The following is a 14,257-nucleotide window of genomic DNA, read 5'->3' on the forward strand; positions in this document are numbered from 1 at the left end:
TTAATTCTTAAATGAAATCTATGTCTGGGTTATTTTGGTCCTCTCTATTAAACAGTCAAAAGTGTCACAAGACAAACTTAACATTAAAAGCAAAGGGTAGATTAACATCAAAGTCCTAGAACAAAAACAGCCCATAAACAATGAATTGATACTTACTGCAATTCACAGTTGTCCTTAGACACATAAGGAAAACGTTTACTACAAAATTCAACCAGTTTTGCAAGCTAACAACAACAAAACTTTCTTCCGACTCTCAGGATAAAATTTCATAAGATCTTCCAGTTTTACAGAGAAGGTACCTTAGAAACCACATAATTTAATTCAGAGATGAGGAAAATGAGGCCTACTGGTCAGCAACTTTACCAACAGTCAATACAGCTGGTTAATACAGTCAATACAGCTGGTTAATAGAGAATGGCTTCAGAATTTAGAAAAGATCTTTAGGTCAATGACTGGTCAGCTGCTGAGAGAAACAAGGGAGTCATGAGAAAAAAACATTCCATTGTAACATATCTACTTTAAATTGTTTACCTATAAAATCAGCATTATAAAGAAGGAAATAACTGCTTTAGTGCTAAGACACCTTCTTTTCTGCTGATTTAAAGAGAAAAAAAAAAACAAACAGTAAAAGATACACATAAACCCTATTTTCTTCCCTTGTCTAGAGCAGGAATACCCCTTCTAATGCTGGCTGTACAGGGTCATTTGACCTCTGACAGTTTCCCTTTAATGATGAAGTTCCTAGTATTTAAAAATACTCTCCAATTGTTAATGAAAGTGTGGAGAAAGGGACACTTGTACACATATACTACTGGTGGGTGCATACATTGTTACAAGGCTTCCAGAAGGCAATCTGGCTATACTAAAAAATAAAAATAAAGTTTTTAAAGTAAAACAAAATGCTCCAAAGGGATTACTTAAGCAAATTATGCTACATAGGATACTATGTACTCATTAATATCATAATTCCTTTTTTTAAATTTAAAAGCATTCATAATGATGGGAGCATGTCAAAAGGACACAAAAACCAGCTTGAAGGGGTTACTGCTGTTTAAATCAGGGACAAATTGAGCATCAAAATAAAGATGATGATAGATTATAATTCACTGAATAAAATAATAAACTATCAGTCCTCACGGATATAAACATATAAGTGAAATAAACTGAAAGTTAGATGAGGAACAAGGTACTGCATAGTTTCAAAATATCCCTACAACATACTTAATTACAAAGGGAACAAGTGTTAACTTTACCGTGGTGAAGCCTGACACTTAAGTGATCAAAGTGAACATCACTAGTAATGGGAATATCGAAATCATGCATCACCTGACAAGATGCAATGAGGACACAGACTCACTTCTGGAATATTGCTGCCAAAAATACATAGCCTGAATAAATTCATGAGGAAACTTCAGACAAATTCAAATTGAGAGAGAGTCTACAAAACAACTGGCCTATAATCTTCAAAAGTATTGATCAATGTCATGAAAGTTATGAAGAAACTGGAAAACTGTTCCAGACTGAAGATGACTAAAGAGAAGTGACAAGTAAATATAACACTTGTTTCTCAACTGGCTCCCCTTTTTATAAAGGTCATTATTGGGATGACCCTGAAACTTGAAGAGCCCAAGAATTAGACAGCAGCAATACATTGATGCTAATTTCATGATTTTGATGGTAGTATTGTGGTTATATAAGAGAATGTCCTTGGTATACACTCTAAAATATTTGAAAGAGATGGGGCATCAGGTTGGCAACAGTCTCAAATTGTTCTGGAAAAAAATCTTATTTGTACCGAACCTGCAACTTATTTATAAGTTTGTGATCACTGCAAAATGAAAAAGATTAAAAGCATTCCAGGAGATTTATGTTTGCATTTAAAATATGCCTATTTTATAAAAAATGTGTTACTTATACAATAATAATGCTTTATTAAAAATTGTGGCAAGATAAGCATAACATAAAATTTACCATTTTAACCATGTAAGTGGAATCATACAGTATTTGTCCTTTTGTGACTGGCCTGTTTCACTTAGCATAATATCCTTAAGGTTCATACACGTTGTAGCATGAGTCAGAATTTCATCCTTTTTCAGGCTGAATATTATTCCATGGTATGTACATACTAACATCTGTCGACAGACGGATAGGTTGCTTCCACCTTTTGGCTATTGTGAATCACGCTGCCATGAATGTGAGTGTACAACATACCTTATTTTTAAAACTTTTTAGTTTGAAATAATAATAGATGAACAGAATTGCAAAAATAGTAAAGTCTGTACACCCTTCACCCAGTTCCTCCTAATGGTGACATCTCAAACAGCTCTAGTACAATAGCAAAACTGGAAATGTTGGTATTACTATCAACTAGACTACAGACCTTACTCAGTTTTCACCATTAAAAAAAACGCAAAACACTTGCATTCATCTGTGTTTGTGTATAGTTCAATTTTATCCCACGTACAGACCTATGAAACTACCACTATCAAGAAACAGAACTGCCCCGACTCCCCTACCTCATTCCTGTCCCTGGGCAACCACTAATCTGTTCTCCATATCCATAGTTTTATCATTTCAAGAATGTTATGTAAATGGAATCATACAGCATGTAACCTTTTCAGGTTGACTTTTTTCACTCACTACAATGCCCTTAAGGTCCAATGTATGGTTATTACGTGCATCAGTAGGCCAATTATTTTTATTGTTGAGTAGTATTCCACTGTACAGATATACCAGTTTGTTCAACCACTGACCAACAGAAGGACATATGGGTTATTTCCTATACTTTACTATTATAAATAGTATATATACTACATTAATAATATATACACTAATAGTATATTTAAATAGTATTTATAATAAAGATGCTAAGAGCACTTACGTACAGGTTTTTGTGTGAACATAAGTTCTTATTTCTCTGGGATAAATGCCCAAGAGTATAATCACTGGGTCCTCAGTTAGTGCATGTTTAGTTCTGTAAAAACTGCCAAAACTATTTTCTAGAGTGCTGTATCATTTTATATTCTCATAATACTATATTTTTAAAGAACCATCTGTGATGTTTAAGTAGAATCTGTTCATGGTTAATCTATTGCTTTTTCTAAAACTTTTTATTGTTTGAAAAATAAAATAGTTTATTATTTCAAGGCTTACTTCAAACTCAGATGCTAAGGCAAATATAAAGATCTGAAATCAGGAACTTTGTAACCAATCCAACAACACAAAGTATTTTTTCTTCCTGTCACACCCTGGCAAGGTACTCTCTTTCTCCTAGGTGCAACAGGCTCTATCAGCCCCCCAGACTATGAGCATTTCCACATTCCTCAAATCTGTGTCACCTATCGATGGGAAGAACGTGGGCTGTACATTCCCCTTCAGCAGGTCTTGGCTCTGGCCCAACTCACCCTTCAGAAACCTAAGAGAGCGCCACTGCTCACGAGTTTCAGCCAAGAATGCCAACCAGCCAGTGTGGAGGAGGCCTGAAATTTTTCAGAAAATTCTTCTGTGCCCAGGGCAATTCAGTAAAATTTGTTAACTGAAGTATATTTATTCATTGTTAACTGAAGTATTATTTGTATAATGAATTTACATATTAAGTCTGACTTAGACAAATTTAACTTTTTTTTTTTTAACCACAGGAAAATATGGATTTTAAAGTAGCTATTTCTACTTAACAGAGAAAAGAAAAAGATAGATGAGCTACTTTAATACAGTGTCTGGCACACAACCACCTCAATAAATGTTTCTTCATCCTTAATGAACTACTTACACCACACACAAGGAGTCCTAATCAATCATCCAATTTCTTTACAACCTGAACAAGCACTTGTACGTGTGTGTGTGTGTGTGTGTGTGTGTGTGTCTGCAGGGAAGGGGGTGTGCTCAACCTGCCATTTTTTTGTCTTATTCCAAGACCTGTTAGAGGAGAGTAAACAAGTAATGGGGATATCCAGGAAAGATTCAAGTCATAGTATACACAAGGCTCTCATGACTGAGTAGTAATGGTAGTCCTAAAGGTAGTCAGAGCAGCCCTGTGCCAGAGTAGCAGCCAAGGTGACAGGGGATATAATGAGTGAAGGAGATTCAGTATTAATCTCTCACAAGAAGAGGAGCCACATTTGCTTAAGGAGTTCTAGCCTCAAGTCTGAAATAGTCTTAGAAGAAAAAGATGGTGAGTCTCTAGGCTGAAAGCTCTGGGGCTAAGTGGCAGAGTGGGCTTGACAAGGCAGAGGAATGAAGAGGGATTGGGCTATCATCTAAGACTATCTAAGCCATTTCAAAATAGTTTCTCAAGAAGGACAAAATTGGAGGATTTAACCTACCAGGTACCAAGCCTCAGTTTAAAGCTATATGGCCACATGATAACAAAGATGCCAATGCAGTGTGAGGGGGAAAGAACAGCCTTTACAACAAATGGTGCTAGATCAACTGGGGAAAAGGTCTTTGACTCTACCTAACATCTTACCCAAAAGCCAGCTCCATACAGACTGTAGGCCTTAATGTGAAAGGTAAAACAATCAACCTTCTAGGAGATAACTTAAGAGAATATTTGCATGACTTTAGGGAAGACAAGATGTTTTAAACAAGTAACAGAAAGCACTACTCATGTAAGAAAAAACTGATAAATTGGACGTAAGATTAAAAACTTCTGTCCATCAAAAGAACAACATTAAGAGAATGAAAAGGCAAGCCAATGCCTGGAAGAAGGTATCTGCAATACATATAATTGTCAAAGACCTCATATCCAGAATATGCAAAAAATTCCTACAAATCAATGTGAGACGACCTAAAAGAAAAATGGCCAAAATATTTAAACAAAAGAGTATTTCACAAAGGTGGATGTCCAAATGGTCAATAAGCATCTGAAAAGTCATCAGGGAAATGCACATTAAAACCACAACAAGAAGGACTTCCCTGGTGGCACAGTGGTTAAGAATCCACCTGCCAATGCAGGGGACACGGGTTTGAGCCCTGGTCTGGGAAGATCCCACATGCCGCGGAGCAACTAAGCCCATGTGCCACAACTACTGAGCCTGGACGCTACAGTCTATGAGCTGCAACTACTGAGCCCGCATGCCGCAACTCCTGAGCCTACACACTGCAACTACTGAAGCCTGTGCACCCTAGGGGCCATGTGTTGCAACTACTGAGGCTGCGGGCTGCAACTACTGAAGCCCGCACGCCTAGAGCCCATGCTCTGCAATGAGAGAAGCCACCACAATGAGAAGGCTGTGCACCACAATGAAGAGTAACCCCCCACTCGCCACAACTAGAGAAAGCCTGCATGCAGCAATGAAGACCCAATGCAGCCAAAATAAAGAAACACACCACAAAACACAACTACACACCCACCAGAATGGCTAAAATTAGAACAATTTAAACTATAGCCACTGATGGCAAAGATGTGGAGCAACTGGGATTCTCTTTGGAAGTATCTACTAAAACTATACCAGGTTTATACCCCACATATATATATATGCACTAATAGACATGCACAAGACTCATGACAACTTAACTGAAAATAACCCAAATGTCCATCAACAGGTGAATGGTTAAGATAAACCATGGTATAGACAAACACGGCAATGAAAAGAACTATTACTATATGCAACAACATGGATAACTATCACAGACATAATGTATAAAAGAAACCAGATAAATACACACAAAATACACATTGTGTAAGTCCATTTCTATGAACTTCAAAACAGGCAAAACTAATCTATGGTGGTAATTCAGAAGAGTGGTTATTTATGGGGAGGGGGTAGAGTATTGACTGGAAGGGGGCATAAAAGAGCCTGTTGGATGCTAATAGAGATAATGTTATTATCTCTTGACCTGGGTAGTAGTTACACAGGTACATACTTTTGTAAAAATTCACCCCATTGTACATTTACTGTTTGTGCGCTTTGCTGTGTGTATGCTATACGTCAAAAAGTGTTTCTCAGAAAATCAACATACTTAGATTAACAGCAGCTATGTTACAAGTAATGAATATATGATCAGAGTTAAAAATATACCATTCTATAAAAAAAAAGTGCTTGTTTAACCTTGCCTTATTCTGGGATTTAAGGCTATATATGTATGCCTCAAGAGGTAGTATGGTATGGGGGAAAGATGTTGGATCTGGAGTTAGGCAGATCCTAGGTTCAGATTCTGGTTTCCCCGTTTACTATGTTTGTTAGTTTGCCCTCTCTGAGCTTCAGTTTCCTATCTATAAAAAGGGGCTAGCAGTCCCTACCTTTCAATACTGTTATGAGTATTAAAGATAACAGACCTTAAGTACCTGGCACATTCTGTGCACTAAGTTATAAACTATCATCACATTTGAACTTGCACCAAGTCTGTGGCTCAAATCATAGTCTACCATTAACAAAATCTAAGCCAATGTTTGCTTAGTTGGCACAAACATTCACATGACTCTGCATATACTTTTATAGGTCACTGAAAGAATAAATCATTAAAGAAAACTATTACTAACCACATTAAAGATACATGAAGTTGACTTTACTTCTAATTTCTATAACCAATCCCTAGAAAATAGGAAACAATGCCCAAGGATAAAGGACTGAGACCATATCCTCTGAACCAACTCAAGGGACCAATAGTAGTCTGTTAAAAGATGGAGGTTTTGAAGTGGAACAGGCCAAGGCAACCCAGAAGTTCTCACCAGTAGTACCCTGAATTATACGGCTGTGGATACTTTCAAGTTAGAGGAACGACCACAAGAAGAAAAGCTTCTAAGAAGGTGCCTGGTTGGATTAGGATTCCACATATTCCTCTAAGAGAGAGTTAATCCTCGACCAACCCTCTACCCTCCATCATCTACGCAAAGTGTTAACTACCCCAAAGATCCCTGGGCTCACATTTGGTGATAGTCGTGGGGTCTCTAAGAGGCCCTCTAGGAATCTCCCAGAATCAAACATTGAGAGTTCCTTCCAGAGAAGCTAAAAACCCACCAGAGAGAAATTCCCATCTTTTACAGGACATCAGCCCAGCTTTATCAATGTGTACATCAACTTTCAAGGCCAGATAGTACTTCTAGATGATACAATCCAGCTTTACTAAGGACCCTTCGCTCCAAACTTATTTTTATAGGGACTGGGACAGAAGTGGGTGGTGGTGGTGAAGAACACAAGCAGAAAGGTTAGTGGTAAGAAAAGGGAGAAGAAAGACAATTGTATCTGAAGTTATGCTACTGACTTAGGTAGAACAAACCACACTAACAAGCCTTATTTAATGAAACACACACACAGACACACACAATCTCAAAATCACTACCTTTTTACCACAATATGTTTGAGGTTTATAATTAATCATTTGTTAAATCATTTGGGTGAATGAAAAAAAATCTGTATTTTCTTTAGAAAAATGAGTGAAAATATTACATAAGCAAATAACAACATCAATTTGCATTACAAATGTTGCCTGCTACTGCAGTAGTTCAAATTATTCAAATCTTTACTGGAATATCCTCATGGGAGTTTTAAGATACTATCACTATCAAAATGCACTGTAAATGAATCCGCCCTGCCCATATTCCTGCTTAAGAGTCGTCTTGTCACAAAGAAACAAAACGGAAAGCCCTTCTTCTGAGCCATATGAAGATTTAAATTTAGTTAATTTTTTGGTTTTCAATACATCTAAAGATGACTGGAATATGATGTCACAAAAGTTTTCATGCCTCTAATATTTAGAATCTACGAAAGGATAATATTTTTTCTCTTTTTGAGTGCTTTGTCCTCAGCATATTGGCTCACTCACGGCTAACAAAAAAAAGAGAGCCCCTAAAAATAAAAGTTTTTCGTAAAGAATTGAGCAAGATGGTGTTGTTTGTTTTTAGGACTATCATCCTCCTGTCAACATAGGCTACAAACTTTAAGGCTACTTAATCACACTCCCACAATCTCAAAGCTGAGCATTTTTCAGATTTCAGAATTCCTTAGAACTTGCCAATTTAAAAACAAAAACCCAAGATACCACTGACATCAACTGTATCAATAATATGCAATATTATTTAAAATATCTTTTAAATAAATAGTATATTCCACATACTTTAATTCTCTGCTTCCATCAATAACAATATTAATATTTATTGGGCGCTAACTATGTGTCAATACTATGTGAAAAGCACTCGTGAATTATCTCATTTATTCCTCACACTATAGTATGAGGTAAGAATGATTATCTTCATTTTACAGATGAAGAAATAAAAGCTTAAAGAGGTTAAATAATTCCTCACAGTAGTATAACTAGTAAGTGGTGAGTCAGTCACAAGCTAATAAAAATATCTGAAGAATGTCCTATCGCAGAAATCACTGACATCAAATATTAGAATTACAAGAATCTTCCCTAAAAGTTTTCTGAAACTTCCATAACAATTTGGAAGGAGAAAAAAAGGTGCTTACGAGCTAAGATGAAGAAAGTATAATCAGGCTTCCCTGGTGGTGCAGTGGTTAAGAATCCTCCTGCAATGCAGAGGACACAGGTTTGAACCCGGGTCCGGGAAGATCCCACATGCTGCGGAGCAACAAAGCCCATGTGCCTGCACTCTAGAGCCCGCGAGCCACAACTGCTGAAGGCCGCGCCTAGAGCCCGTGCTCCGCAACAAGAGAAGCCACTGCAATGAGATGCCCGCACACCATAACGAAGAATAGCCCCTGCTCTCGGCAACAAACACCCAATGCAGCCCCCACCTAAAAAAAAAAAGACAAAGTATAACCAACAAAAATGCCAAGAAGTGAATTTGTTTCAATATTAATGTACACAGTGGTAAAAACGTGGTAAACAATGAAAATAAACAGCAAAATATCTTTATACCTAAGTTGACCACCCTCAAAAGGCCAGACTGCCAAAAGTGACAACCAAATTATGTCTTCCCTGGTTTCAATATAAGGATGAGTCACAAAAGTACAAATATACTATATATAAGGTAAATGACAATGTGAGCAGCAGCACATATTCACTCTTCAATGAATGTTGCTAAACAGCAATAAAAGTTATTACTTTACAGAAGCTGGTTTTCAAAAATTCCTAAGAAAGAGCTTTTCTTTCATTGTATATTTTAACCTTCTATGCAAATCCAAAAGGTATTTTACTTATTTGTACAGTTTCACAGTAAAACTTGAAGATAAATAAAAACATTAGAAACTGTTTTACTTTTAACTTGTAATATCAACTGACCATATTTGAGAGTTTACTAGCTATTTTTCCCAGAAGGTACTTCAACTTAAAATTGAATAAATGACACTGGATAACTGTTGATAAAAAGGCAATGAAACAGAAGCAGCAATGAGGACAGATGCATTAGCCCTCAGAAAACCATTTTTTCCCCTAGTACCCTCTGCTCTTACATAGCTGCAGAGTAAATTAGCCACGCTAAATTTCCACCCTAATATCCCTGAAACTTTACATTGAAAATAGAATCTAAAAGCAGAAACTACTTCAATTTCATGCCCCTTCACTAAAACCTTGCTTACATCCACAGTATTGTCTACAGATAATCCCTGGACCTTCTGTTTTCTTTCTCAACTGCTTGCTCAGGGGCCTCTTTTGAATTTCTCTATTACTACTGATGCTTTCTCATCAGCCTGTCAATGTTCAAGAATCTTCCACCCTCAAACAAATCAGAGTAAATCAAAACAAATCCCTCCCTTCTGTGCCCTTTTAGCTCACCTCCTCCTCCTCACCACCAAGCTTCTTGAAAGGGCCCTGTCTATTCGCTACCTCTACTTCCTAACCTCCTATACTCACTCCTCAGCCCAGCACATCTGGCTTCACCCTACCACTCCACTGAAACTGCTCTTCCAAGAGGGACTCTACTTGAGCTCAAAAGACTAGAAAGGTTGTGCAGGCACAGGCCTCTTTTGTTGACCACTGCATCCTCAGGGCCTGGCTCACAGCAGGAACTGAATGCACTACTTTTGTTCTTGCTGGGGCATTTGGTCCACTGACCCTCTTGAGCTGCCACCTCCTCCATGCCCTCGCTGCATTTCTTATAATCCTAGCTCTGGTCTCCTCGTGCTCACCCAAAGAAGTGAGGAAATACCTGAAGTTAGGAAATACCTAAGTTCAATCAAGGTAAGTGTGATCTGAGAGAGGGTGGTCTGAAATACGACACATGTGAAAGAAAACAAATCCAATCATTTTGCTGCAACCTGTCTGAGGAAAGAATGTGTGGAGAGGAACAGTACTCACATGCAGCTATGGGAAAAAAACAGCCAAAGGACAAAAATTTGTTTGTGTGGTTTTTTGTTGTTGTTGTTGTTTTGCAGTACGCAGGCCTCTCACTGTTGTGGCCTCTCCCGTTGCGGAGCACAGGCTCCAGACGCGCAGGCTCAGCGGCCATGGCTCACGGCCCAGCTGCTCCGCGGCATGTGGGATCTTCCCAGACCGGGGCACGAACCCGCGTCCCCTGCATCGGCAGGCGGACTCTCAACCACTGCACCACCAGGGAAGCCCTGTTCGTGTGTTTTTAATAGACCAAATAATATAAATATCTGCTTCAATCTGAGGCCGTTTCTCTGCATAAGTGGAGGTGTCAACCAGTGTCACCAGAGCGTAATACTACTCTGGGCAGTCAACTAATTTCCCTTGCTCTTGTTCTCTGCTCCCAGCAACCTTCTTTAGTACTTCATGTAAATCTTCCCACAGATTTTGCAATCAGCTGACATGAACAGCTGACATACTTTGAAAGATATTTCTTGCTGTAAAGTTTTAAATTAGCATTCTGGTCAAGACTGGTAAGTTAAACCTCAAGAGCCCAGGGTATTCTGGGAAAAACAAACCAACCAACCCCCAAACCATACTTTGTGGGCTTTCAAAACTAAAGACATCATTTTAGTCTGTAACTAAAATCTGTACACCTTGTGAAGCTCTTGGCAGCTGCCCTTCTCCTGACAGTGTTACTCTCTGTATCACAACGCCTACCATGAGAGCAACTCACCTTTTGGAGGAAAAAGCATCTAGCTAAAGTTAAAAAACTGCAATGAAATGCAGTTAGAATTCAATTATCTGAGCTAATGAGAAAGAAAGCAATGTCCTAGATAATCTAAACTCACAAATTTGGCCTTAAACTATGACCTATGTAACAGAAGATTTACCTCACAAATGATGTCTTTCCCAAGTACTACTAGTTTTACTTTAATTTGTTCCCTGACCACCCATCAATTGAGAAGAAGATGACCTAGAGACACATGAGGTAACAGAAGGAAACCAGACAATGAACCAGGCTTAGAAATAGTCATAAATTATTCACAGACAATAACATAAATGGCATTCTTGGGGTAAATTATCATAAAACAAAAGCTTTGTATATCTGAAAAATCAGATGTAAACACATTCCAAAACAGTGCTCATGAGTATGTGTGTGTCTCGTGTGTGTGTGTGTGTGTGTGTGTGTGTGTGTGTGTGTGAGATATACAGGTACTACCACAAGTGGATCTACCTGTACTGATAACTTCATGGAAACTATGGAAGGAATTCCCATTACAAACAAATTTCTAGCTAGCTGACCTTTTAGTGGTGTTATTGCTTGGTTTAAAGTTTTACTTTCTCCTAAGAGGTAGAAAGACTAAAGGGTAAAAAGGAAAAAAAAACAAAAAACAGACAATATTATTTACAATGTACTATTATACCTTTGGTTACAAATGACTTGAGAATTAGCCTATTGTATAAAGCAGAATTTTTCAAAAATTTCCCCTCTGTAACTCACAGTAGAAATATATACATTAAAAAAAAAAGTTTCAGGGCTTCCCTGGTGGCGCAGTGGTTGAGAGTCCGCCTGCTGATGCAGGGGACACAGGTTCGTGCCCCGGTCCGGGAAGATCCCACATGCCGTGGAGCGGCTGGGCCCGTGAGCCGTGGCCGCTGAGCCTGCGCGTCCGGAGCCTGTGCTCCGCAACTGGAGAGGCCACAACAGTGAGAGGCCCGCGTACCGCAAAAAAAAAAAAAAAAAAGTTTCAGTATTTACTCTTACTGTGTACTCTTGACATTTTTAGTTCTATTGCATTTTTTCTTAAAAGCTGGTCATGATCCCCTATAGTGGATTTTACAAACCAGAAACAGGTCATAACTCAAAGTGCAAAAAAAAAAAAAAAGTCTGACAAAAAGGATACTAAAGAGTTTAGAGAAAATGACCAAAATTAACCTCAATTTCCCCCTAATATTGCTCGCATCACTGAAGTTAGGAAAAGGCAGTGGGTAGTTCCATACTGGTACTATGAACAATGTAAGGTAATTAAACAAAATAAAAACAAGCTGTGAAATTTGTCCATAGTCTTTACCTTTAAATTATGTAAGCAGTACAATTTAGGGCAACTTAAAACTTCTGCAGTATTTCTGGGTATTTTCTAAGGCACTGACTCGCCTATGATCAGCTTTATAAGAATAACTCATTTTCCAGTCTTGGGGCCATTGCTTAAAGTCTATATAAGAAGAAAAAACAATCAAAATATTTCTGTCTAAAATCTTAGCACAGAATTTGTGTTGGTTATGTCATTATGTCTACAACAATGACAAGAACTGTTTGCATCCATTAACTCTGTTCAAGTTTAATTCACCTCACAATAATTTTATCATTCTCCTTCCTTCTGATCCACCTCCTCTAAATCCAATTATTGCTTCCAGCATATAAGAGGAAACAGAGCTTCTTTTAAAACAAAGAACTCCTTAATCTGGTGCATTCAAGGACAAAATGCATTCTTAAATTATGTTATTTGAATGAACCAAGTAATTTGATAAAATCAAAGTATTCCCTTTCTCTTTACAGAATTTTACATAAAAGTAATAAATAAAAAATATTATTTTTCAATTTCATACTACCCTCAATCTAGGAAGCAAGCCACTTTAAAGATAAAATTAAAGACACTACTGGTGGGAGTATATATTGGTTCATATATTCCAGGCAATTTATAATATATCAGAAATTTTACAATGCATATTCTTTTGACTAAGCAATTTCACCTGCAAGAATGCATTCAACAGATGCATTCATATAAGTATGCAAAGATATTTCCACAAAATGTTAATTCCTGCATTGTTTGTTTTTAAAGAAGCAACTGAAAACAACTTAAATATCTATCAATAAGGAATTAGGGTAAATAGAAACTGTAACCATTTTTTAAAAAGATAAAGCTATATTGCTAATAGGGAAAGGTGTGTAAAACACATTTTTAAGTGAAAAAGCCTTTCTGAAGAGGCATTCTCTCTTGATTCTCCTCCTACCTATCATATCCTTTCTTTCTCCTCCTTCAGTGGATGTGTTTCTTCTGCTTGCCTCATTAATGTCCATGTTCCCCAGGCCTTGGCTTCCTCATATTCTTATCCCTGAGAGATCTCTTCCCCATTTTGTTTGATATTATCTCTTCCCCATTTTGTTTGATAATTATATGTTCACTATGGCCAAACCTCTATCTATCTGCGGCTGCCCAACCTCTGCCTACCCAACTGCCTTTTTGAATCTCTCTACCTGGATGTCCCAAATACAACTCATATCCTCCAATTCCCAAACTGAAGTCAACCTCTACTCAAAGAACAAACAGAAACCACTTGTTCTTATAATATTCTGAATTCTAAGTCTGAAAATCTGAGTGTTACCTCTGACTGCTCCCTCTTTGCCATCTCCCTCCCTCAAATTAAATGAACCACAAATTAAGTCCTTAACAACTCTTACTGTATTTAATATCCCAAGACCAATATCGTATTTCAGGGCCTCATTATTTTTGGCCAGGATTCCTGTAGTCCACTTGAAACTCCTTATCTTAGCCATAGAGCTAAGACACTCCCTCTTTCCTCCAGCCAGACAACACTACTCCCCGGTTCTCCACTGGCACTACGTTACCTCTAGGTTGTCACATATGCCACTTCTTCTAATTTACTATTCCTATCTGTCCAGAAAACCCATTTACTAAGCCTTCAAGACCCTACTCAGGCATAGAGTTTTTCTGTGAAGTGATATCACCAATATTTATCAAGTTATTATGTGATAGGAACTGTGCAAGGTACTTATTCGTACACTATCCAATTTAATCTCAAACATCCATTTTTAGATAAAGGAACAGGCTCAGAGAGGTCAAAAAATCCGCTCAAGGTCCCACAAAGAGTTATGCAGCAGGACTCTAACATTAAAAAAATCAGTGTTCTTTTCATTATGTCAGGTTGCGTGTCTGAATTAATTCTTCTTTAGACCTATCTCTTTTATTACATTTAACAAAGTGAATCAAATTTATTTCCATGTTTTTCTCCTCTAGTAGGCTAT

This window comes from Phocoena phocoena, chromosome 14 (assembly GCF_963924675.1).
Source record: "Phocoena phocoena chromosome 14, mPhoPho1.1, whole genome shotgun sequence".
Lineage (NCBI taxonomy): Eukaryota > Metazoa > Chordata > Mammalia > Artiodactyla > Phocoenidae > Phocoena > Phocoena phocoena.